The 25976-nt window shown below is 42.0% G+C and overlaps 1 protein-coding gene and 1 long non-coding RNA gene across 4 annotated transcripts in view; one reads left to right on the plus strand and one right to left on the minus strand.

Moving 5' to 3' along the window:
* Positions 1-25976, minus strand: part of LOC144668097 (KAT8 regulatory NSL complex subunit 1-like) — a 249087-nt gene that overhangs the window by 194311 nt on the left and 28800 nt on the right. The window lies entirely within an intron of this gene.
* Positions 1-25976, plus strand: part of LOC144668100 (uncharacterized) — a 51409-nt gene that overhangs the window by 16579 nt on the left and 8854 nt on the right. Inside the window, exons 2-3 of one of the 2 annotated variants that reach the window (XR_013573420.1) lie at positions 11642-11834; positions 14051-14836. This is a non-coding gene — a long non-coding RNA (uncharacterized LOC144668100). Of the gene's footprint in view, positions 1-11641; positions 11835-14050; positions 14837-25976 lie in introns of those variants that run through there. The other variant, XR_013573421.1, reaches the window with a different exon arrangement.

Below are 25976 nucleotides of genomic sequence, written 5' to 3' on the forward strand. Positions count from 1 at the left end.
AGCAGTTTAGGCCTATACTCGCTAGAGTATAGAAGGATGAGAGGATCTAATTGAGGTATATAAGATGCTAAAGGGGATAGACAAAGTAGGTGTGGAGCAGATGTTTCCCCTTGTGGGGCATTCTAGAACAAGAGGCCATAGTTTTAGGCTAAGGGGTGGTAGATTTAAATCAGAGATGAGGAGGAATTACTTTTCTCAAAGGGTCGTGAATCTGTGGAATTCACTACCTCAGGGGGCAGTGGATGCCGGGAAGCTGAATAAATTTGAGGAGGAGATGGACAGATTTTTAATTAGTAATGGGTTGAAAGGTTATGGGGAGAGGGCGGGAAATTGGAGTTGAGGCCAAAATGAGACCAGCCATGATCATATTGAATGGCAGGGCAGGCTCAAGGAGCTGAATTGCCTACTCCTGCTCCTAGTTTTTATATTCTTATATTCGTGAGCCAGATGGGTTTTTACAACAATCGACAGTGGTTCCATGGTCATCATTAGACTTTTAATTCCAGATTTTCATTGAATTTAAATCCCACCATCTGCCGTGGCAGGTTTCGAACCCCTCTCCCCAGAGCATTAATACCAGCGATAATATCACTATGCCATCACCTCCCCCTAGGATTCCTAGCCTCTGGCCTGCTGTTGTAGCCACAATGTTTATATGGCTAGTCCAGTTGAGTTTCTGGTCAATGGTAACCCCCAAGATATTGATAGTGGGGGATTCAGCGATGCTAAGGACATTGAATGTCAAGAGGCAATGGTTAGATTCTCTCTTGTTGGAGACAGTCATTGCCTGGCACTTGTGTGGCACGAATGTTACCTGCCACTTGTCAGCCCAAGCCCAGATATTGTCTAGGTCTTGCCACACATGGACACGGACTGCTTCAGTATCTTAAGAGTTGTGAATGGTGCTGAACATTGTGCAATCATCAGTGAACATCCCCACTTCTGACTTTATGATTGAAGGAAGGTCACTGGTTGAAGAAGCTGAAGATGGTTGGGCCTCGGAACTCTTGCAGTGATGTACTGGGACTGAGATGATTAACCTCCAATAACCACAACCATCTTCCTTTGTGCTCTGTAGGACTCCAACCAGTGGAGAGTTTTCCCCCTGATTCCTACTGACTCCAGTTTTACTCTGGCTTTCTCATGCCAGAGTTGGTCAAATGCTGCCTTGATATCACTCTCACCTCACTTCTGGAGTTCAGCTTTTTTTGTCCACGTTTGGTCCAAGGCTGTAACGAGTTCAGGAGTTGAGGGGCTCTGGTGGAACCCAAACAGAGCATCGGTGAGCAGGTTATTGCTGAATGAGTGCCACTTGATATCACTGTCAACAACACCTCCCATCACTTTGCTGATGATCAAGAGTGGACTGATGGGACGTTAATTTGCCAGCTTGGATTTGTCCTGTTTTTTATGGGCAGGACAAAACTAGCCAATTTTCCACATTGCGGGTAGATGCCAGTGTTGTAGCTGTACTGGAACAGCTTGGTTAGGGGCACGGCAAGTTCTGGAGCACCAGTCATCAGTACTATTGCTGGAATGCTGTCACGGCCCATAGCCTTTGCAGTATCCAGTGCCTTCAGCCGTTTCTTGATATCACGTGGAGTGAATCAAATTGGCTGAAGACTGGCAAATGAGTTATTCAACTAAAGGTGGAATCTTTGACAGTTAGAAAGAAAGAGTTAACAACAGATAGTGGGTGCAGTAAAGAAAAGGCTGATAAGATATTGATTGAAAGGAATGCAGTAGCAACAGGAGGGACAGGATATAACTGAATTATACAATGATCCAAATCGAGGGAGTCTTCAAGGTACAGAGGCTAATGAAAGACCAAACATTATGATATCAGAAGCAAAGAGTGCTTTGAAATTGATGAGTACAACATTATGATCGGAAACCAGACCCCCAGGGTTCGTTAAAATTCGGTTTGGGACTAATAAAGTTTTCTTTAAAGGAGACAAAGTTTGAGATTCAAAGCAATTGCTAAGAGAATAATGCCACAAGATACCATGGGTTTTGAACAAACAAAAATAAACTTTACATAATCAAAATATAGAACAATTTACAATATTTGATTCTCAAACATTCAGAATTAACATGAGGTAAATATGATTTCACAGAAACTGTGGTCGAAAACCCACACTGCACATTAAATAGCAAGTGCAACCAAGACAGGTGCCAAGCATTTCTCAGTAACCCACCCAGACTACAATGAACACAGTTAATCACATTAAAACTCTGTCTCCCTCACAAGGGACTCCAAACATTTCACTTTCGAAGAACTCGCCTCTGAATTCTCTCAAAAGCCGCACCAACTTGGACTGCCTCAACAATTGCACACCTCCCAGGGTATTCAATTTCATCGCCCGAAACTCCATTCCCCTGGATTTCAGAGTCTGCACACCAGCCTTTACTTACTGGCGCAATTCAGATCTGTAATAAGCCGGCTAACTTCACTGGGCTGGCGCTGCCCATGGATTTCAACAAGCTCCAATCTCCCAAGGCTTCTTTTGAGCCCTAAGCCTCACCAGCATGGAGCCACCTTCTGCCACCTCCTCAGCTCCCCAGGACTTCTCCTGAGCCCTAATTGCACGGAGCTATCAAACAGCTCAACCACAGCTATCAAACGCAGCCTGCTAACAGCAGCACATTTCTGTATGGCCTTTTCCCCTGTTGCAGAAGAGTCACTCTTCCAGCAAACACATGGATACATTGAAACCCTGGAACTTTCTTAAACTCCACCCATCTTCACAACGTCGCTGCCTTTCAGGACTCTCAATTCTTTTAAACTAATGGCAGCTCGAACTCCCTAAACAAAACAACTCTGGGTTGCATTTCTTTGCAAGCAGTGTAGACACTTGGACTCCAATTCTCCAACTGAGCAAGGGCAACTGCTGTTTTACGATCTTAAATTTCTAGCTGTTAACCTTTTAGGTCAACATGGCCCCTACCTTTTAAGTGTAATAGTCTTCAAGCTGCTTTCATTGCATTTTCTATTTTCTCCAGTTAAACTTTAATCTTCCCAGAAGTAAACATTACCTTTAAAATATTACTATAAGCCATGAACTGGATATTTATAACAACAGAAAAAGCTCCAGACATAGATAAAGTAACAACAGAACAGATAAAAGGCCTTGAAGAAACAGAACAAAAACAAAAATACCTGGAAAAACTCAGCAGGTCTGGCAGCATCTGCGGAAAGGAACACAGTTAACGTTTCGAGTCCGAATGACCCTTCAACAGAACTGAAGAAACAGAATTTGAAGTGATAACAGAAATTTTTGATCAAATATATACCAAAGGATGCATTCAAAGTGACCTGAAAAATCCATTATTTGTTGAGTTACCGATGAAACCTAAAGCAATGGAATGCAATCATTTCAGAACTATAAGCGTAATGAGTCATCTTATTAAAGTGATCTTGAAAATCCTAATAGAAAGAAAGCATTTGGAGCAGAAATTGGTGAAATGCATTCTGGATTTAGACCTGGAGTAGAAACAAGAGAGGGAATATTTAACCCAAGAACAATCTTCAATAAATATCTAGAGGTAAACAGGAACATTTACATATGCTTCATAGATGATGAAAAAGTGTTTGATCGTGTTTATCGCCAAGAACTAATAGGTGTGCTGCTGAAATGTGACAATGATAGTAAAGATGTGAGATTTATCCAATGTCTATATTGGGACCAAATAGCAAACATCAGGCTAGAAGGACAATCAGATATGTTTCAAGTGGACACAGAAGAATGACATGGCTGTCATTCAGTTATTCAGTCTGTACACAGAACAAATATTCAGAGAATTAGATGTACTTGCAGGGTAAAAATTGGAGGCAAGAACATAAATCGTCAGTATATTGATGACACCACATTTCTTGCAGAATCAGAAGAATCACAGATTTGTTACAGTGCAGAAGGAAGCTATTCAATCCAACGTGTCTGCACCAGCTCTCCGAATGAGCACTGTGACTCAGTGCCACTTTCCTGCCTTTTCCCCGTAACCCTGCATGTTGTTTCTATTTAAATAATCATCTAGTGTCTTCTTGAATGCTTCCTGCCTCCACCACACTTCCAGGCAGTGCAATTGAGACCCGAACCACTCGCTATGTGAAAAAGTTTTTTCTCACATCGCATTTGCTTCTTTTGCAAAGCACTTCAAATCTGTGCCCTCTGGTTCGCGATCCTTTTTACAAACAGGAACAGTTTCTTCCTATCTACTCTGCCCAGCCCCCTCATGATTTTGAATACCTCTGTCAAATCACCTGTTAGTCTTCTCCTCTCCAAGGAGAACAGTCCCAACTTCTCCAATCTATCTTCATAACTGAAGTTTTTCATCACTGGAATCATTTTTGTAAACACATTCTGTACTCTCTCCAGTGCGTTCGCATCCTTCCTAAAGTGCGGCGCCCAGAACTGTACACAATACTCCGGCTGAGGTCTAACTAGTGTCCTATACAAGTTCAGCATAACCTCCTTGCTCTTGTACTCTATACCCCTATTAATAAAACCCAGGATACTGTATGTTTTATTAACTGCTCTCTCCACTTGTCCTGCCACCTTTAATGACTTATGCACAAATACAGCAGGTCCCTCTGCTGCTGCACACACTTTAGAGTCGTACCCCTTATTTTATATTGTCTCTCCAAAATGAATGACCTAACACTTCTCTGCATTGAACTTCATCTGCCACCTATCTGCCCACCAACTTGTCTATGTCCATTTGAAGTTCCACACTGTCCTCACAGTTTACAATGCTTCCAAACTTTGAAATTGTCCCCTGCACACCAAGATCTAGATCATTAATATATATCAGGAAAAGCAAGGATCCCAATACCAACCCCTGAGGAACTCCACTACAAACCTTCCCCCAGCCCAAAAATTATCCATTAACCATTACTTGCTGTTTCCTAATACTCAGCCAATTTTGTATCCACATTGCTAATGTCCCTTTTATTCCATGAGATAAAACTTTTCTCATAAGTCTGTTGTGTGGCACTCTATCAAAAGCCTTTTCAAAGTAAACAGCATTACCCTCATCGACCTTTTGTGTTACCTCTTCAAAAAACTCCAGCAAGTTAGTTAAACACGATTTTCCCTTCAGAAATCCATGCTGACGCTTCCTAATCAACCCACATTTTTCCATTTGACTATTAATTCTGTCCCAAACAATTGTCTCTAGAAGTTTCCCCACCACCGAAGTTAAACTGACTGGTTTGTAATTGCTGGGCTTATCCTAACAACCTCTTTTGAACAAGGCCGTAGCGTTTGTAATTCTCCAGTTCTCTGGCACTTCCCCTGAATCTAGGGAAGACTGAAAGATTATGGCCAGTGCCCCTGCAATTTCCAATCTCACTTCCTTCAATATCCTTGGATGTATCTCATCTGGTCCCAGTACCTTGTCAACTTTGAAATACCAACAGTTTATCCAATACCTCCTCCTTATCAATTTTGAACCCTTCCAGTGACAAAGTTTCCTCCTCTGTCACCATGGCCTGGGTCGCATCTGCTTCCTTGGTAAAGACAGATGTAAAGTGTTCATTTAACACCTTAGCCATGCCCCCTGCCTCTGTGTGTGAATCCCCATTTTAGTCCCTAATCAGCCTTACTCCTTTTACCACCCTTCTACTATTTACGTGCCTATAGAAGACTATGATATTCCCTTTTATGTTGGCTGCCAGTCTTTTCTCATAATCCCTCTTCACTTCTCTTGTTGGCTTCTTCGCCTCTTCTCTGCACCTTCAGTATTCAGCTTGGTTGTCAATTGTATTTTCTACCTGACACCTGTCATAAGCACACTTTTTCTTATTTATCTTAATTTCAATCTCCTTTTTCATCCAGGGAGCTCTGAATTTGTTTGCCCGACTTTTCCCTTTTGAGGGAATATACCTTAACTATGCCTGAACCATTTCTTCTTTGAAGGTAGCTCATTGTTCAGCTACAGTTTTTCCTGCCAACCTGTGGTTCCAGTCCATCTGGCCCAGCGCCGTTCTTGCCCCATTGAAGTCAGCTCTCCTCCAGTTAATTATACTTACTCTGGATTGACCATTGTCCTTTTCTGTAATCATCTTAAACCTTATGATACAATGATCACAGTCTCCTAAATGTTCCCCCACTGACACTTGGTCCACTTGGCCCACCTCATTTGCAAGAACCAGGTCTAGCAGTGCCTCATTTCGTGTTGGATTGTACACATACAGCTGCAGAAAATTCTCCTGAACACACTCGAGGAACTTTTGTCCATCACTGCCCTTTACATTACCAATATCCCAGTCTATATTTGGCTAAGTAAAGCCCCCCTCCTTATAACTACTCTATAATTTTTAAAAATTCATTCACAGGATGTGGGGTTCACTGGCTGGGCCAACTTTTACTGCCCACCCCTAGTTCCCCTTGAGAAGGTCCTTCCCTAAAGGACATGAGTGAACCAAGTGGGTTTTTGCAACAATCGTTTCAAATGGTTTCATGCTCATCATTAGACTTTTAACTCCAGAGTTTTATTGAATTCAAATTCCACCATCTGCCGTGGCAGGATTCGAATGAGGGTCCCCAGAGCATTCCCCTGGGTCTCTGGATTACTAATCCAGCAACAATACCACATTGCCTCCCCTGTTTGCACCACTCTGTAATTTCCCTGCAGATTTGTTCCTCTACATCCTTCCCACTAGCTGACGGTCTATAGACTACACCGAGCAATGTAATTACACCCTTTCTATTCCTTAGCTCTAGCCAAACTGATTCTGTCCTTGAATCCTCTGGGACATCCTCTTTCTCCAGCATTGCAATGTTCTCCTTAACCAATGCTGCCACCCCTCCTCCTTTTCTTCCTGCCCTATCTTTCCTGAACACCTTGTACCCAGGAATATTTAACACCCAGTCCTGCCCTTCCTTGAGCCAGGTCTCTGTTATCACCACAACATCATAATTCCACATGGGAATCTGTCCCCGTAACTCCCCAATCTTATTTACTATACTCCATGCATTCTCATATATGCAGTATAACCTTGATTTAGACTTCATTACTTTCTCCCTTACTCCAACTCCGTCCATTAATTTACTATTCTCTATTCTGGTGCTGTCTGTCTCTCCCAGTATTTTGTGCACCCTGGTATTACTCTCCAACATTCTCTCCTGGTTCCTATACCCCCGCCAGGTTCACTTAAACCACTCCCGCAACCCCAACAGCACTAGCAAAATGCCCCGCAAGGAACTCAGTCCAGGCTCTGTTCAGATGCAACCCGTCCAGCTTGTACAAGCGCCATCTCCCTCAGAGCCAGTCCCAGTGTCCCAGGAATCTAAAGACCTCACTCCTGCACCATCTTTCCAGCCACATATTCATTTACCTTATCCTCCCATTTATGTACTCACTTGCACTTGGCACTGAGTAATAGGGGAGACGGTGGCATAGTGCTAACTGGACTAGTAATGCTCTGGGGACCGGGGTTCAAATCCAACCGTGGCAGCTGGTGCAATTTGAATTCAGTTGAAAAATCTGGAATATAAAGCTAGTCTTAGTAATATTGACCATGAAATATCAATTGTCATGAAAAAAACCAATCTGGTTCACTAAAGTCCTTCAGGGAAGGAAATCTGGCATCCTTATTTGTGATTCCAGACCCACAGCAATGTGGGTGACTCCTAACTCTATGGCCAAAGAAGCCACTAAGTGCAATTAGGGATGGCCAACAATTGCTGGCATTGCCAGTGATGCCCACATCCCATGAAAGAATAATGAAAAAAAATCCAGAGATTACTATTTTTGAGGTCCTGCTTGCTAATTTTCTACCTAGCTTCCTAAATTCAAACTCAGCTCCAAGGAATGTTTCTGCTCAGCTGTTCCTGTTCCAGACTTAGAATAATTCCTATATATACCTTACCTCTTTCTCCATGCAGCAAATTCCCGTGTGAGCCTAATTCGCTACTCACTCGGTCTCTGTCTCATTCCAACATCTCTTTTATGGACCCTCTAAGTCACTAACTAGTTTAGCTTCCTGCTGCAGTAATTAACACCACTTGAACCAACAGCTTTCAGGTGATTGACAGATAACTGCCACTCCAGGCTGTCCTCTACTTAACAAGCTAGCCTAACTTATATCAGATCTTGATTCTTAATATATAGTTAAACCTGAAAAGGACTTACCAATGGCCCTACAAAATATCATAGGTCAAGTCAAATCTATAAGTTTAGAATGTGGATTAAGTGTGAACACCAAAAAGATGAAAACAATGATAGTTAGAAGGGATACATTAGAAGAAACCAGAGTAAAGATCTGGAACAAGTAGTTAAGTTTGGAAATTAAGGACAAATGATAACAGAAGATGGTTGACGTGATACCAAAAGCCAGAAGTAATTTTGTGAAGATGAAGGATGTGTTAGCAACAAGACTCGAGCTTAAAACAAGGAAATAAACTCATAATATGACACATTCTATCAATTTTCCCAGGTGCCTCAGAAACCTGGACAATAAAGAAAGGTCTATGAAAAAAAGTAGAGGACTTTGAAGTGTGGATGTGAAGGCTTTTGTTTAAAATTCCATCTTGTCACGATGCCAGACCAGATTCCCAAATTTTATGATTCTATTAAGGACCAGTAATTCTTTTGTTTCAGTAGGCAAAATTAGAAATCCCTTTACTTACTAAGAGAATAAAGCCACAAGATTCCTCAGTTTTAAACAAACAGAAGAAACATAAATTAACAAAGCAAACATTCAAAACCATCCATTGTATCCACCAACATCCAGAATTAGCATGAGGTAAACATGAATTAACAAACTGTGGTCGAACGCAACACAAACTGCACATCAAATGGCAGATGCAACCAAGACAGGTCCCATGAAATTCTCACCAACACACCAAGACATCAGTGATCACAGTGAGTCACCAAAATCCTTTCAAATTCTGTCTTCCTCAGGAGGGATTTCAGATCCTTTTTTTCGAAGATTTAATCTCTGATTTCCCCCAGCAGTTCCAATTCAGACTGCCCCAATGACTGCTTAGCTACTAGCTGCTCAATCTCTTCTCCTGAGACTGCATCCCACTGCATTCACAAGGCTACACCCCAGCATCTAATCACCAGCACAATCCCAGCTCTCTGGCTGTTCTGAGCAGAACACCACTGCTCTGGGATAAAAGACTCTTGAAGAGTCATACGGACTCGAAACGTTAACTGTGTTCCTCTCCGCAGATGCTGCCAGACCTGCTGAGTTTTTCCAGGTATTTTTGTTTTTGTTTTATATGTCTTTGCATCCTTTTTCTCTTCTCACCTGGCTTTGTATCGTTAACAAACTTGAATAAGTTACTCTTGGTCTCTTCATCCAAGTTATTAGCATGGATTGTCAATAACTGAGGCCCCAGCACTGATCCTTGTGGCACTCCATTAGTTACAGTCTGTCAACTTGAAAAGTCCCTATTTAACCCTGTTGTCTGCTTCCTGTCTATTAACCAATCCTCTATCCATGCTAATACATCATCCACAACTCCATGAGTCCTTATTTTATGTATTACCCTTGTGTGGGGCACAAAATGTCTTTTGGGTATCCAAGTATACTGTGTACTGGTTGCCCTTAATCTAACCTCGTAGTTATATCGTCAAAACTCTCAAATTTGTCAAACACAATTTACATTTTGGAAACAAAAACAAAAATTGCTGGAAAAACTCAGCATGTCTGAAAGCATCTGTGGAGAGAAAGACAGAGTTAACGTTTCGAGTCCAGATGACTCTCCTTCAGAACAGGAGAAGCATTAACTCTGTCTTTCTCTCCACAGATGCTGTCAGACCTGCTGAGTTTTTCCAGCAATTTTTGTTTTTGTTTCAGATTTCCAGCATCTGCAGTATTTTGCTTTTATCTTACATTTTGGAAAACCTGATAGGCTTTGTCTGATCATATTATCACTGACTGAGTGCACTGTTAAGACTTCCTTAATGAGTCCTTTTTTTTCTATTTCCTTTAAGAGTGTCTTCACAGGCCACTTCAAAGATTTTTTAACAGTCAACCATACTGGTGTGGGACTGCAGTCTCACAGGCCAAGCAAGGAGGTGTCCTTCCCTCAAGGAAATTAGTGAACCAGTTGTGTTTTCCAACAATATGACAGCATCATAGTCATTTCTACTGATACCAGCTTTCAGTTTCCAAATTTAAGTCTTGCAGTAAGGCTCAAGCCGACAACCATCTGACTCAATTGCATGACTGCTACCCACTGAGCCAAAGCGGACATTTTAATCAGCCCATGGTCTTAAGTTCCATGCTAGAATTCACTCAAACTAAAGCTTTTAGCAGATACCAATTTTGCATAAATATTTGCTAATAGTTGTTTGGTAGCACAGGACTTGAGTGTTGCTGAAAAAAAAGAGACATTTCTCAGCTTTTCATCTCGCACTCTTCAGGACACTTGCAAGAATACCAATATAAGGGGGAAAACAACAATTTATACTTTGTATGAAAAGAGTGCTGAGTGGTTGGCAAGTGGCATTGCCATGGAGAATGCACCACCATTGGTGACTGACGGCCAAGCATCATTTGAAATTTGAACCAGGCAACTTGACCCTGATTGGCGAAGGCATTACCCTGAGGAATGAGTCAGCAAACGGCTGTCACTTATTTTGTTGAGCTGAAACAGGCGCAACATATGTTCTTTCTGTCTGCAAAGAACAGGGCCCCGTGTATTAATATATGTAGCTTCCAGTACATGCAAATGAGCCACATTGAGAGCCCGACTGACAATCTTAAATTGGCTGTCAACATAATTCTTAGCACATTGAGGATTATTTAATCGCGGAATCACATCTAACGTTGGACACTGTTTTTAGTTTTGCAAGCACAGGTCTGTACCCTGCCCATTGCTGTTTGATACAATCCGCCAGTCTGTGGAACATGCAGCCCACACACCTACCATCACACTGGCACTGAAATTCATATACCACATTACTCATTTGTGTGATAGGCAGAATGTCTTTTTGGCTTGACGGCAGCATCCTGTTAGTGGCAAATATCTCGTGTTGCCACTGCATAGTCGCAGCGTGAAACAGCTAGCTTCACCTGTTGCTCAAATTTTTGAGATACCTTGCCATTCCAGGGTAACCTGAGGTAGACTGGACACTTTTCAGGGCCGAAAGTGACAGCCTTAGACACATTCATGAGTTTGCGTGATACACAGTGCGAAATGATCTGATCAGGGTAGCCATTATTCTGCTAGATGCCTTTGATGCACCCTATTTCAGCACCAAGCTTGCATGGTGAGCAAATGGCTTGGGTCCCATTTACAAGGTTGCCGATAAGACCAATTTTATAGCGTCTTCACATACTGTATAAATTGTTGTTTTCCCCCTTATATTGGTATTCTTGTGAATGTCCTGATGAGTGCAAGATGAAAAACTTTGACAGGTCTCTTTTATCAGCAACACTAAATATTTGCTGTGGCTCACAAACAAAAACGGAAAACTGTGGAATTAAACAGCATGTGAAGGAAAAGCACTCCTTAACATGGCGTGAGATGTTGCATTAGAGTCAGAAAGGAATCAAGGCTTTCTGACAAAGTCCTATAGTGAACTACTTTTTTAAGCTATCAGAAAACTGTCCCCATCAGGAATCAATAATGACTAAATTGTCAATTCAAACATTCAGCTTTACCCTTTTTCTTCCCAATAGGATATTTGCTGCATCTGATCCGGAGTTAGGAGATGGAGCCCTGAATGAGCCAGAGGGATAGCCGAGTGGATGTGACAGGCCACACAGAGGTGATGCTGATTGAACCCTTACTGTGCAAAACAAAAGTCTCAGCCGACAATTATCGCATAATTTTCAAGAAACTGTTCTCAGCAGATAATCCTGCTGTAGGAACGTAAGCTTTTCTCACATTATCATAAGCATTTGATTGTTTATTTAAAACAAACTCTCAGTTAAACAGACTTGGTGCAAGGTAAGGTTTCCCTCCTTAGTCTTTGACCAGGGAATTTTCACAGGAGGTGCACAATGACGGTGGTTAACAGTGAGGTTGAGTGCCTTGGGCTACAGGAAGATATAGACAGGATGATCAAATGGGCAGATAAGTAGCAGATGGAATTTAACCCTGAAAAGTATGAGGTGTTACACTTTCGAAGGAGTAATTTGAAAAGGAAGTATTCAATGAACAGCATGACACTAAGAAGTTCTGAGGAACAAAGGGACCTTGACGTGTGTGTCCATAGATCTCTGAAGGCGGAGGGGCATGTTAGTGGGGTGGTGAAAAAGGCATATGGGACGCTTGCCTTTATCAATCGAGGCATAGATGACAAAAGTAGGGAGGTCATGTTGGAGTTGTATAGAACCTTGGTGAGGCCACAGCTGGAGTAGTGTGTGCAGTTCTGGTCGCCACATTATAGGAAGGATGTGATTGCACTGGAGGGGGTGCAGAGAAGATTCACCAGGATGTTGCCTGGGATGAAACATTTAAGTTATGAAGAGAGGTTGGATAGACTTGGGTTGTTTTCGTTGGAGCAGAGAAGACTGAGGGGCGACCTGATCGAGGTGTACAAGATTATAAAGGGCATGGACAGGGTGGATAGGGAGCAGCAGGTTCCCCTTAGTTGAAGGATCAGTCTCAAGGGGACATAAGTTCAAGGTGAGGGGCAGGAGGTTTAGGGGGGATGTGAGGAAAAACTTTTTTACCCAGAGGGTGGTGACGGTCTGGAATGCACTGCCTGGGAGGGTGGCGGAGGCGGTTTGCCTCACATCCTTTAAAAAGTACCTGGATGAGCACTTGGCACGTCATAACATTCAAGGCTATAGACCAAGTGCTAGTAAATGGGATTAGGTAGGTAGGTAGGTCAGGTGTTTCTCACGTGTCGGTGCAGACTCGATGGGCCAAAGGGCCTCTTCTGCACTGTGTGATTCTGTGAACGAGTGCTAATAGCATGGTGATGTTGAAAGCCAAAACCTGTTTCTTTAATGGAAATTGATTCACAAGCATTTCATGAACTTTTCTGGAAGGAGTCTGTTACGTACAGAATTTGTGTGGTCTCTTCCAGTCCATTATCAGGATGTTTGTGTATTTCCTTACCTTCAGAATGATTTTTCCTAATTTAAAATAAATTCCAGCAGCAAGCTTTTGGTGATTTTAAAAATAAAGGTTGTTTATTATCTCACACTTGCCCTAGACGTTTGAATGCAAAGATCATTCGTCTCACTCACGTTATCACACTCACAAAGATATGATAAATTCAAGTTAAAACCATAATTATAAAAATGAAATTTATAACTCAAGTCTCTATGTCGATGCAAGCCTACAGACTTTTTAGTTGAGCTGATACTTTTGTTGGAGTGAAGGTCTTTTAGAAACGTATTCTCACTAAACTCCGAAGTCACTTGTTGACCAATATCCAGGAGGCTGGGTCTCAGGTGGAGTTGAAAGCTGGAACATAAACATTACTTTGGCTGCATTAGAAGACTTTCGGCTATGATTGTTCAGCTGTTTCAGATGTTTCTCCCATGGATTTGCTTTGTTGAGGATATTTTAAATGCAGTCCCTGAATGTTAGACCAGCATAATACAACAACAGTTTACAATGTTCATTCACTCTTATCTCTGCCCCAATTGAACTCAAATATTCTCCTTTGTTCACTCCGACACTTGGACACCAACAGTCTAGAGATGCCATATTCCTCAAACGTTGGTTCATCCTTAAACAATGAGATCTATAAACTTCACAGGTGGCTGCAGAGTTCCCTTATTCAGGTCTATGTTTAACTAAATATTGGCCACAGAATTGTATACTGTCCACAGACTAAAAGCCCATAGTCACATGTAAAGTTGCTGCATCTTAACAGGTTTTATGGCCACTTTCACAAAGTAAGATCCTACAGTCCATAATATCCAATATCCTCATGATTGTGATTTGTTTTGCTCAGTGCAATTTGTCCTTCCAACTGATGATCGCGTCCTGGTATCAGATTCAACAGGAGGGAGAAAAAGATTGTCACAGAGGACCGATGTCCTGCTGACACCACACCACTTCAGGCCTCTGCAGTTAAAACTGTTGTAAGGGATGTCACTTCCTGAAGCTTGCTTTTGTGTTTGCAGAAATGCCTTTGTGCAATGTGGCTTGCCATAGTCATGTGACTGCTGAGGTCATCTTGGGCAGAAGCCATTTTATCCACTACATGGAACATAATGACAACTGATAGCTCTAAGAGTACGAGCCACTTTAAGAAACAGCAGAGAATAATTAAAACTTGAGTCTGCAACTTTGTACAGGACATTGACTGATGGGTGCGTCAGTATGGCTTTGAATATTCCAGTACTGGCTCCTATGAGGATGAAGGCAGATTTGAGAATGAGTTGGAAATCCTTTCAGCCTCAACGGCAAAACTATTAAATTGCCACAGAATTAAACAAGTAACCTGAACAAATAAGAGTAGCAACTCCTCTCAGTGCTAGGGAAAGAATGCTACAGGATTTATTGAACCCTGGATCTCACTGAGGAGCAGAAAAGCAAGGTCTTATGAAATTTGAGGCCTTGAAGACCAACTTTGAACCCTCAACTAATATTATTTTTGAACACTACATGTTCAACACCAGAGCTCAGGAAGAGGGGTGAGAATACTGATCTGTATGTGACTGCGTTGAGATGCCTAGCTGAATCCTGTGAATTTGAGAAGCTGAAGGATGATCTGATCAGAGATAGGACTGTCTTACGAATGAGAGATCCAATTTTTTTTTAAATTCGTTAAGAGCACATCTACTCAGAGAAGAGGAACTTACTCTGAAGAAAGCTGTTGAGGTGCAGAAACTCTGAAGTCATTAATCATCAGCTGTAGAGTACTGATGGGAAAACTGACAAGGCTTTCCCCTATGCAGAGAGGCAGTTCAGGCCTTCCAAGCACAAGACAATGGAGTAAAGAAAGAACTATCTGCAGAAAGGCCAGCCGAAAGATCAAGGCCAAAGATCAAGCGCTGGATGTAAATTTTGCAAAGGACACCAAACACAATGAAACATGTCCTGTTATGGGCAAGCAGTGCTTTAACTCCAAGAATCTGAATCATTTTGCGCACGTGTTTTTCTAGAAAGAAGAAAAGCAATCCTATAAAGATGATTGCTGGAGGGATGTCAGACGATGACTCTGACAAATCACTCAATAACCTACAACAGGATGGCACCATCAAAAAATGATTGCAGAAGGAGAGCATCAAGTTAATGTGAAGTGTCAGATAGACACTGGTGCTACATGTAATATCATAAGCATCCCAGACCTATATGAAGGTTCTCAAAATGGTGACCCGAAAATGAAGCCATCGAAGGTAAAGTTGAGGCCACACGATGGAATGGTGTTTACCCAGACGGGGCAAACTAAGCTGAGCCCAATACAATGGGAAGAAAGCAGATCTGTAGTTTCAGATAGTAGACTCTAAGCAAAATTCCCTCACCTTTGCTGAAACAAGTTAAAATCTTCAACTGGTAACCCTCCATGGACCAGAAGATGTTTGCAGTGTTTTGCATGGCACAAAGCCATTGATTGCTGAATAAATCCTGCAAAATTATAATTATGTTTTCACAGGTCTTAGATGGGATTAGAATAGATAGGTGCTTGATGGCTGGCACGGACACGATGAGCCAAAGGGCTTGTTTCTGTGCTGTATGACTGTTCCTGATGAATATCATCTTGAAGTAGATGGGAGTGTGAGACCAACTCAGCATCTTCCAAGGAGCAGGTTCCAGCTGCTCTCAAGTGCAGCCTGTTAGACAAAATAGAGGAGCTTGAAAAGGTGAGAATAACCAAGGAAGACACAACTCCTACAGACTGGATGGGCAGCATGGTAGCAGTGAAACAACCTGGAAAGCTGAGAGTGTCCATCGATCCAAAGAACTTCAATGGAGGCTTTGAAGAAACCTTGCTACCCCATGCCAATCATTGAAGAAATTTTGCTGTAACTTTCCAAGGCAAAGGTCCTTCCTACCCTGGATGTGAAGGACGAATACTGGCAAGTGAAGTTGGATTAAAGCAGCAGTCTTCTGACTACATTTTGAAAGCCATTTGAGAGGTCCAGATGTTTGTGTATGCTGTTTGGCATTTCTACCGCTCTGGAAGAGTATCAGCGCCGACAGTGTGAGATAGTCAATGATCCTCCAGGAGTGGAAGCAGTTTTGGATGACCTGTTAGTCTATGGATGTGGAGCTACGATGGAAGAAGCCATTGCAGACCATGATCAGAATCTAGTGGGACTACGACAAAGAGCTTACCAGATGAACCTGAAGCTGAATAAGCAGAAACTGCAACTGAAGATGACTGAAGTCAAGTGCATAGGTCATTTACTGACAACAACAGGAGTTTGCCCTGATCCTCATAAGGTGAGAGTTGTAGCAGTTGCACAGTAACCAAAGGATGTGAAAGAGGTGCAACGATTTGTAGGGGTGTGAACTACCTAGCAAAGTAGTTGCCCAATTTTTCATTATAGTGTGAACCTTTATGCAAGCTCACTGCAAAGGGTGTTCGGTGGTATTGGGACACAGAACAAGAGCAGCTTTCACTTGCATCAAACAACTAGTGCCGACAACGCCAATCCTGAGGCACTAGGATGTCAACAGCAAAGTCACCCTGCAGTGTGATGCCAGCAACTTGGAGCAACCCTTATGCAGCAAGGACAACCAGTTATGTTTGCATCCTGAGCATAACACAAACTGAATGATACTACACACAGATTGAGAATGAGTGCCTGGCTATTGTCTTCGCTTGTGAGCATTTTAATCAGTCCCTGTTGGGAGAGAAAAAGTGACGATAGAGTCTGACCACAAGCCACTTCAAAGCGTCTTTCTCAAACCATTTCTATCTGTTTCAAAGTGGCTGCAAAGCTTGTTACTTCGTTTGCAGAGATATCACTTGGAAGTGAAGTACAAGCAGGGGAAGCAGATGTACATCGTCGACATGCTGTCAAGAACTGCGCTTCCTTTGAAGGAGTGTGAGATCTTCCAGATTCAATGAGAAGCAATAGCATAATATGCTCTGGAAGTCATCAGCCCAGCAGAGACATTGAATCTAACAGAGAAGTGTAAAGAACATATGTTTTTATTTCTGTTGGACTGTGGATTAAAATTACAATGGCTATAGTTTGAAGGACAGGTCTACTGGAACAGTGTGAGGGATATATACAACGTTGCTATCCTAGAACAGAGTGTGCCATGAAACACAGGATGGTGCCAAGGAGGAGTCCGGTCAAATGGGGAACTGCCTGGCAACAATGTTTTAATTGGCTCCTGACCAGGTGACCAGGGTTTGAGAGAGAGCAATGCAGCAGAATAACTCCTAGCCCGAATGGAAAAAGACCTAAACCATCTCCTGTGTATGTCAGATTTCAGTAATTCTACAATAATAGCTCGCTGGCTTTTTCTCCTCATATCTCTATAACCTGCTCTCTCTCTGAAAACTCCTATCAAGAGGCAAAGGGGAAAATCACTGTTAGAGACATTGAAAGGCAAGTGCTCAACCAGTGAACTAAAGACTGAAAGTGCTGGAAGATCACCTCATGTCATCAACAAAGAACTGAAAGGAATTTGGAAGACATCGATCAAAATCAACCCATCGAATCCTGTACTCTGGAATTGGTGCAATTGAACTGTTTTATCCCACCCTTAAAATCCATGTTTTTGTGTGTCTTAAGTGTCTTGTATGCGTGTGTATAGAGATCTAAGAAGGGGTAGAGTTTAGGTTATAGAGTTAGAAATTAGCAGTTCATATTTCTTTCTTTTGCCACTGGTTAAAGACAATTTGTTCAATAAACAGTTATTTACTTATTAAGTTTACAAACCTGGTGCTTGTATTCTGTTAACCTAACAATCAGATGGGTAGATCAAACTTTTTCACATTTGTCGCAGCTCAGGGAGCAGTGGGGCTTGATATTACAGCGCACTATCCCCAGTGAGTCATGACATAAGCATCTTGCTCAGACTAAGCCAACTACACAACGAGACACAACTCTCCAAGCGCTATTAGAAGTAATGACGAAAGGGTGGCCAGAAACCATCAAGGACACACCTATTGCTATAAGAGATTATTGGGCATACAGGGATGGAGTGATTACCCTGGATAGCATCTTGTACAATGCAACTAGAGTCATCATCCATAAAGAGAGGAGGAAAGAGATGCTGACATGCATCCATGCCATCAAGGAGTTGAGTCTAGTCTGAGGAAGGCAAGAGAAGTGCTCTGCTGGCTAAGCATGAACAACGAGATCAAAGACCATATCAGTCAGTGCAGTCCCTGTAATGAAAATCAAGCTGAAGAGCCACTCATGACACCCCAGATAGACCCTGGGTGAAGTTTGGAGTAGATTTCTTCACTCCCTTTGGAACTGATTACCTCGTCACCATTGACTACTGGAGTTAGACAAGCTGATGTCAACAACTGCCAGTGAGATCACAGTATGCCTGAAAGCATACTTCAGTCATAATGGCATTCCCAAACATTGTGCTGAATGACAATGGCCCTCAAGTTCACGAGTGAAGAATTCAGGCACTTCATGAATGAATGGTGAATCTCTGCACTGTCCCCAGTCAAATGGAAAGGCTGAGACAGCAGTGAAAGCAGCAAAAGGAATCATCAAAAAAATCGAGCAGATCCAGCACGGATGTGTACAAGGCGATCTTAGAGTGGAGAAACGCACCTACTGAAGACATGGAAAGCAGTGCACTCCAGCAACTGATGTCACGTGCACCCAAACTACTCTTCCAAGTGCTAAAAGAAACTACTGAAGCCAGAATAATAACAGGCATGAGTAACAACCTCGAAGAGAAATGACAAAAAGCCAAATTTCACTTTGATAAAGCTGCCAAATCATTGCCAGAGCTGGAGAGCCGGTCAGGGTGTAAACATTCAGTTCACTCAAATAAAAGTAAGCCCACTTGGCAACTTGGAACTTGCGTAATGCAGTTGTGACCTTTATCACACATGGTGAAAGGGAACAACCAGATATATCATACAACCGCAGACGCATACATGCAACCGGAGAAGCTGCTCCTTCACAGCAATCAGCTGATGAGGAAGAATTGATTTCACCAACTGAACAAAGAACGGAACAACCATCAGTCACAGAGGTCAACTGCTCCCCAGCAAATGCAACGGATCAGCAAGAACACTTGTCACAGCAACGACATTACCCAGAGAGGCAACGTCAGCCCAGGAACCAGCAGACATCAGACGAACAACCAACAACCTGCATACATACCATTAGGAGACTTGAATGCTTTAAAGGTTATGTGCAATGCTTGTACAGACAGACAAAAATGAGACAGACTAGAATGAACTATTTTCTGTACACCGTGATGACTTTCTTTATTGACCATGTGTGTGGGTAACTTGCAACTGCAAATTATAGTGCATGCAATGTGTTCTTTTATATGAAAAGGGGGAGGTTTGGAGAAATGTCTTTGCGCACTGCTGCCTCTTGTGTACTGTGGCTTGTCATAGTCATATGACCGCTGAGGTCACCTTGGGCGAAACAAAGGCTTTGGGCAGAAGCCATTTTATCCACCACGTGGAACACTGTCTATTATTTCTTCTCTAACACTGCACCAAGCAACAGGCACACAACTCTTTGTAAAACTACAAGAGTAATTTTACACAGAAAAAGTCCAAGTAACCCCCTTGGAAACTGGTTTGAAAACACATCAGCAAGACAACCTGATAGAGACTTGTTCTCTTTCCATCCCTCATTATCACGATCGCAAATTTGTGTTGAAGGCATTGTTTCTTTTTGGATGTCAACTGAATGAAACCTGTGCAGAGATGGCTTTTATTAAGTCACTTTTGGGGTCAGTTCTCAGAAGGCTAAAGTTTGACTCAGTGCGTATAGGATGAGAGACAGGGGTTGAGAGATCACAGGACAGATAGAGGAGGATGTATATTTGATTATTCATCAACTCACCCAATGTACCCATCACAGCATTGTTAGGCCCAGAAGGCATGAAGGAAAATAAATATGTCTATATCATCCTGGGTACTTTATAATTTTTTTTTTAAATGGACAATGGCTTTAGACTGACTGAAGCCTGACTAGCTATGACTCTCACAAATGGAATTCCTAGCCTTCAGCAAGGACCTCATTATCTCTAAAAAGGTGCTAATGCCCATGTGACTGCAGAAATTCCAAGGAAATGCATAAAGACCCTTGACATTTCTAAGGCAGAGCTCTGGCCAACAGAGATGATACATCTGTGAGGACAAAGGGACCCTGAAATCTGTTAAACTAATTAATGGATGAAACATTAATCATCTCAAGAATCCAGATCAGGAATATCCACCCTTTGTCCAAACCAAAGGGAAGAAGTCGGAGTTATGTCACATGAATCCTCCCATCCCTACATACACACAAACGCCAAGCTGCTAAAACCTGTAAAATTGCTTTGTGAAGCTAAAAGAGGCAGTCTGCCATCTTCTATCAACCAAGCAGCAGCAGAACCTAAGCTCTGTCCAGATTTAAATCGCCGAGTCCTCATCTACACTGTTTCTACTAGAACTTCTGCACTTCCGTACTAGCGCCTACTGCAAAATTGATTCATCTCCACGTGCTTCTCCCATCGTGGAAGTCAGCGCTACTGAAAAAGTAGATCACCCTGCATCAGCTTCAGCCTGCTAACCTCTCTGAAGGAATATACCATTGGACTTTTGATTCTGGACTCTGGATTCACGTGAAACAATAATTCTTATTTTATCTGTGATCATTGCCCTGTACCTCTTTCTTTCCTTTATCCCTTTATCTGTAAATGTACTGGAGTCATATAGCAACACTCCCTCCATTTCCCGCGCGGCCAAGTTTTGAGTGTGTGTAAAATAAACTAACCCTCTGATTTTACCTTCTCTCGAGTTTGCTGTCGGATTATTAATAGAGGATTAGATCACTCCAAAACTGAGGGGTTGGGGAAACTATGCCACCACTTATAAAGGTGGAAATCAAAAAGCAAAAAATACCTGTTTATAGATGGGTGGTGGGAGGAGAAATTGGGGCTGTTTAAATTAAACCCTCCTCCTGTCTGTAACAGCATCAAGGTATTTCTTAAACAATGTTATCAGCAGAGTTTGTAATGCTTCATTTTAGCCATAAAACATATTCAACAAAAGTTCCCTCAAAGGATTAAGGCTAACCTTTATGAAATGATTATAGAATTACACATAATATACTGGTAAAACTGGAGCGGGTGATAGCTGAAGACTGATGAGAAGTCCAAAGTTCCGCACACAGATCAGGAACAGCGGGAATGAGACTGGCTACATGGAAAAATCTATCCATGTGATTATTTCCTGAGGTGTTTGTCAGCACTCACTTTAAATACAAGTACTGAGGGGCAGGAAATTTGAAATGGGCAGAGAATGCTGGAAAGTGCTAATTACTTACAATTCATTTTTTAAAAGGGCTGCAGATCTGGGACTCATTCCCAATAAGTTACCTTGTGCCAAGGAATTTTCATTTTGGAAACAGAGTACAGGAGATTTATTTACAATAAATTAACAAAATCATCTTATTTATTCTTTCCAAGTTAAAAGACACACATGCGCGCACACACACGCAAACACCTCAGTCTTTGGTATTTGTGCTCCCTTATCTGTCTAAAGGAGTGAATCCTAAATCAAAACCCAACACAAATATAAGAAGTAATGTTGCTACCTGACTACATCACCTAATAAAGAAGTTTGTGAGAATGAGAAAGGAGCCCCTAAAAACCAATAAGTAGCCCTCGAAAAAAATTTTTACCCCTGTTCTACATTATTTGAAAGGATATAGAGCTGCAAAAGGAGGTGCCAAATACAATGATACTAGGACTGAAAGGCAGTAGCTATCAGGAAGGATTGAACAAGCGGAGATGACTTTTCTCTAGAAAAGAGAAGACTGAAGGGGTGACCTGATAAAGGTCTTGAAGATTCTGAAAAAGTTTGAAGGGTCAACAGAGAAAATGTTTCAACTTGTGAGCAAGAATAAAAGAAGGGAATTTTAAGGTGAAACTTCCGTACCCAGTGAGTGATTATAACATGGAAATCACTACCGCAAGGAGTGGTTGGTGCGAATATCATGGATGCATTCAGGAAAAGCTAGCCAAAGAAATGGAGGACAAAGCAATAGGATACAAGGGCTGGGAGGAGGCTCATTTAGAGCATAAACACCAGCATGGATCTGTTAGGCTCAATGATTTATGTGCTGCAAATACTTTTGTAAAATCTAGTTTGGGCCATACAGACAAGAAAGTGCCAAGTTAAATTCCCATCCTGTGCTGAATTTGTTAACCTTAACAGCGAGCAGATAGTGGTTACAATTGGCCTCAGCATCCCTTGGGTGGGGAGGAACTGAAAAACTTCACTGTTCCTGATCGCTATCTGATCACCCTCTCTAAAAAGTAAACATAATCAATGTTAGGTGGATGCAGTGGGTCAGGATCAGGGGGACAGAGAGGGCAAGGACGAGAGGTGATCCAGGGTTAGTCTCAGATCGAGGGCCAGAGACAAGTTAAGGTTTGGCTCTAATTTCACCCTCAACCCCATGATTAAATTGTCAACATTTGTAACTGAAGCTTCCTCATGAATAGGGGCTCCTGGTGAAGAACCAGACTGAAAGTCTGGTGGAACTGTAAGCCAATGGAACCGTGATCCAGCAAAACTCAATACAGCTGAGGAGATGAAGAGGGAAAAACCAAGCACATTAAAATTAGCAGCAAGGGAAGGGAAGGGACAGTGGAGGGAGCTTCAGCATTCAGTGGCAAACCTAGATTGTAATGAAAGCACTTTGTGATTTATGTCACAAGCTTATCACTCTCTTCCTCCTGGAAAACCATCCGACTTGTCGCTTGGTTACTCATTGCTAAAAATAGCGCTATTTCCCCACTCCTCCCAGGCAAACTGCAGTGATTTTGTCTCTGAGTCTCCACTCCCAAGTCTCTCTACAGTCATTATTGCAATAGTTATGTTGCTATAAATAGAACTGTGAGATTCCCTATGGAATATTGCCCCAGCTTCTCCTGATGAGATTGGATGTATTTCCTGCTGTTTCGGAAAAGCAAATTTTGGTTTCATGTTTGAATGTTGAAACAAGTCTGGTGGTTTTTCAGGTGGAAGAGTATGTTAGGGCTTGTGATATAAAGCACGAAGGCACAGGTGTACTAGCAGTCATCCAACAAACCCAATTCTCCCAGAATAAGAGAGCCCGCCCTGGTTCAGATTCCTGCGCATGCAGCCCTCATCGTGCCCACAGCCCTAGGTTACTGGATTCCAATCCCTCACCCTTCGCTGCAATCTACATTTGATTGCATGAATCAGACTGGCAAAGGTAGCCCCGATGATGAGTTCATCGTGTGTTTCCGGGACAGTTTCTTAGAGCAGCTACAGTTCTACAGCTAACCAGAGAGCAAGCCATTCTAGATCCAGTAATCTAGAACAAGACAGGATTAATTAATGACCTCATATGAAAGGATCCCCCAAGGTAGCAATGATCAAACATGATTGAATTTCGCATTCATTTTGAGGGAGAGACGAGTGGGTTTAAGACTAGTGCTTTAAACTTGAATAAGAGCAATTATGAGGATTATAAAGACAGAGCTGGCTAAGGTGAACTGGGAAATTAGGTTACAGGATAGGTCAGTAGAGATGCAGTGGTAGACATTTAAGCAGTTATTTCATAACACTCATCAAAGATACATTCCAATGAGAAAGAAAGACTCTAGAGGAGGGATGCACCATCCGTGGCTAACTAAGGAAATTAAAGATAGTATTAAATTGAAAGAAAAAACACACAATTCCGCAAAGATTAGCGGCAGGTCAGAAAATTGGACAGAATATAGAAAACAGCAAAGAATGACTAAAAGAATAATAAGGAGGGAGAAATTAAAGTACAAGAGAAAGCTAGCTAGAAATACACAAACATACTAAGTTTCTACAGGTATTTAAAAAGGAAAAGCATAAGTAAAATGAGCGTTAGTTCTCTACAGAGTGAGAATGGGTAATTAATAATGGAAAATAGGGAAATGATAGATACATTCAACAGATATTTTGCATCTGTCTTCACTGCAGAGGAAACAAATAACATCCAGAAATAATTGTGAATCAGGAGGTGAAAGGGCAGGAGGAATTAAAATAATTACAATCACCAGGGTAAGGGCACTGAGAAAATTATTAAAACTAAAAGCTGACAAATCCCCAGGTCTTGATGGACTTCATCCTAAGGTGTTAAAATAAGTGACTGCTAAGACAATACATGCATTGGCTTTAATTTTCCAAAATTCCCTAGATTCTGGAAAGGTACCATCAGGTTAGAAAATAGTGAATGTAACTCTTCTATTCAAGAAAGGGGGGAGACAGAGAGCAGGAAACGACAGGCCAGTTTGCTTAACATCTGTCATAGGGAAACTGCTGGAACCTGTTATTAAGAGGTTATACCTGAGCAGTTAGAAAATCTCAGAGCAATCAGGCAGAGTCAACCTGTTTTTGTGAATGAGAAATTGTGTTTGACTAATTTATTAGATTTCTTTGAGAAAGTAACTCGCAACATAGATAAAGGGGAACCTGTGGATGTGCTGTACTTAGATTTCAGAAGGCATTTGACAAGGTGCCACATCAAAGGTTACTACACAAAATAAGAGCTCATGGAGTAGGGAGTAACATACTAGCATAGAAAGAGGATTGGTTAGCTAACAGGAAAACAGAGAGTAAGCATAAATGTGCCATTTTCAAGTTGGCAAGGTGTGACGAGTGGAGTGCCACAAGGATCAGTGCTGGGGACTCAACTATCTATAATCTATGTCAGTGAATGTATAAATTTGCTGAAGACACAAAGATAGGTGGGAAAGTAATTTGCGAAGAGGACAGGAGTCTGCAAAAGGACATAGATAGGGTTAAGTGATTGGGCAAAATTTGGCAGATGGAGTATAATGTGGGAAAATGTGAACTTGTCCACTTTGGCAGGAAGGATAGAAAAGCAACTTATTATTTAAATGGAGAGAGACTGCAGAACTCAGAGACTGAGGGCACTGGGTGTCCTGGTACATGAATCACAAAAAGTTAGTATGCAAGTACAGCAAGTGATTAGGAAGGCAAATGGAATGTAAGTAGGGATGTTTTGCTACAGTTGTACTGGGCGTTGGTGAGATCACATCTGGAGTACTGTGCACAGTTTTGGTCTTCTTATTTAAGAAAGGATATAAATGTGCTAAAAGCAATTCAAAGAACGTTAACTCGGCTGATTCCTAAGATGAGGGGGTTATTCTACGAGGAAAGACTAGGAGGAGTTTAGAACAATGAGAGGTGATTTTATTGAAACATATAAGATTCTAGGGGACTTGACAGAGTGGATGCTGAAAGGATGCTTCCCCTTGTGAAAGAGACCAAAACTAGGGAACAAAGTTTCAAAATAAGTGATCTCCCATTTAAGACAGATGAGGAGTTACGAACATACAAACATATGAAATCGGAGCAGAAGTAGGCCATTTGGCCCCTCGAGCCTGCTCTGACATTCAGCAAGATCATGGCTGATCTGATTGTGTTTTGAATTCCACATTCCCATCTACCCCCAATTCCCTTGCCCAACAATAATCTATTTACCTCTGCCTTAAAAATATTTAAGTGAGCCTGTGGAACTCTGTTCCCCAGAGAGTGGGCAAGGCAGGGTCACTGAATATCTTTTAAAGCAAAGTAGATAGATTGTTGACTAACAAGGGAATCAAAAGATATTGGGGGCAGGCAGGAAAGTAGTGTTGAGGCCACAATCAGATCAACCATGATCTCATTGAATGGCGGAGCAGGTTCGAGGAGCAGAATGGCCCACTCCTGCTTCTAATTCGAATGTTTGTATGTATGCTTCTATGAGGACTGCCTTAAGGGAGACAAGAGATATCAAAACACAGAGAGAGGTTTAAGGAAGGCATTTCAGAACTTCAGGGCCTCGGCAGCTGAAGATAAGGCCAACAATCGTGGCATGATAGAAGTGGATACGCAAGAGAAGTGGAGAATACACAAGTGGAGGAACATCTCAACAAACT

Source organism: Cetorhinus maximus, chromosome 25 (assembly GCF_964194155.1).
Source record: "Cetorhinus maximus chromosome 25, sCetMax3.hap1.1, whole genome shotgun sequence".
Classification (NCBI taxonomy): Eukaryota; Metazoa; Chordata; class Chondrichthyes; order Lamniformes; family Cetorhinidae; genus Cetorhinus; species Cetorhinus maximus.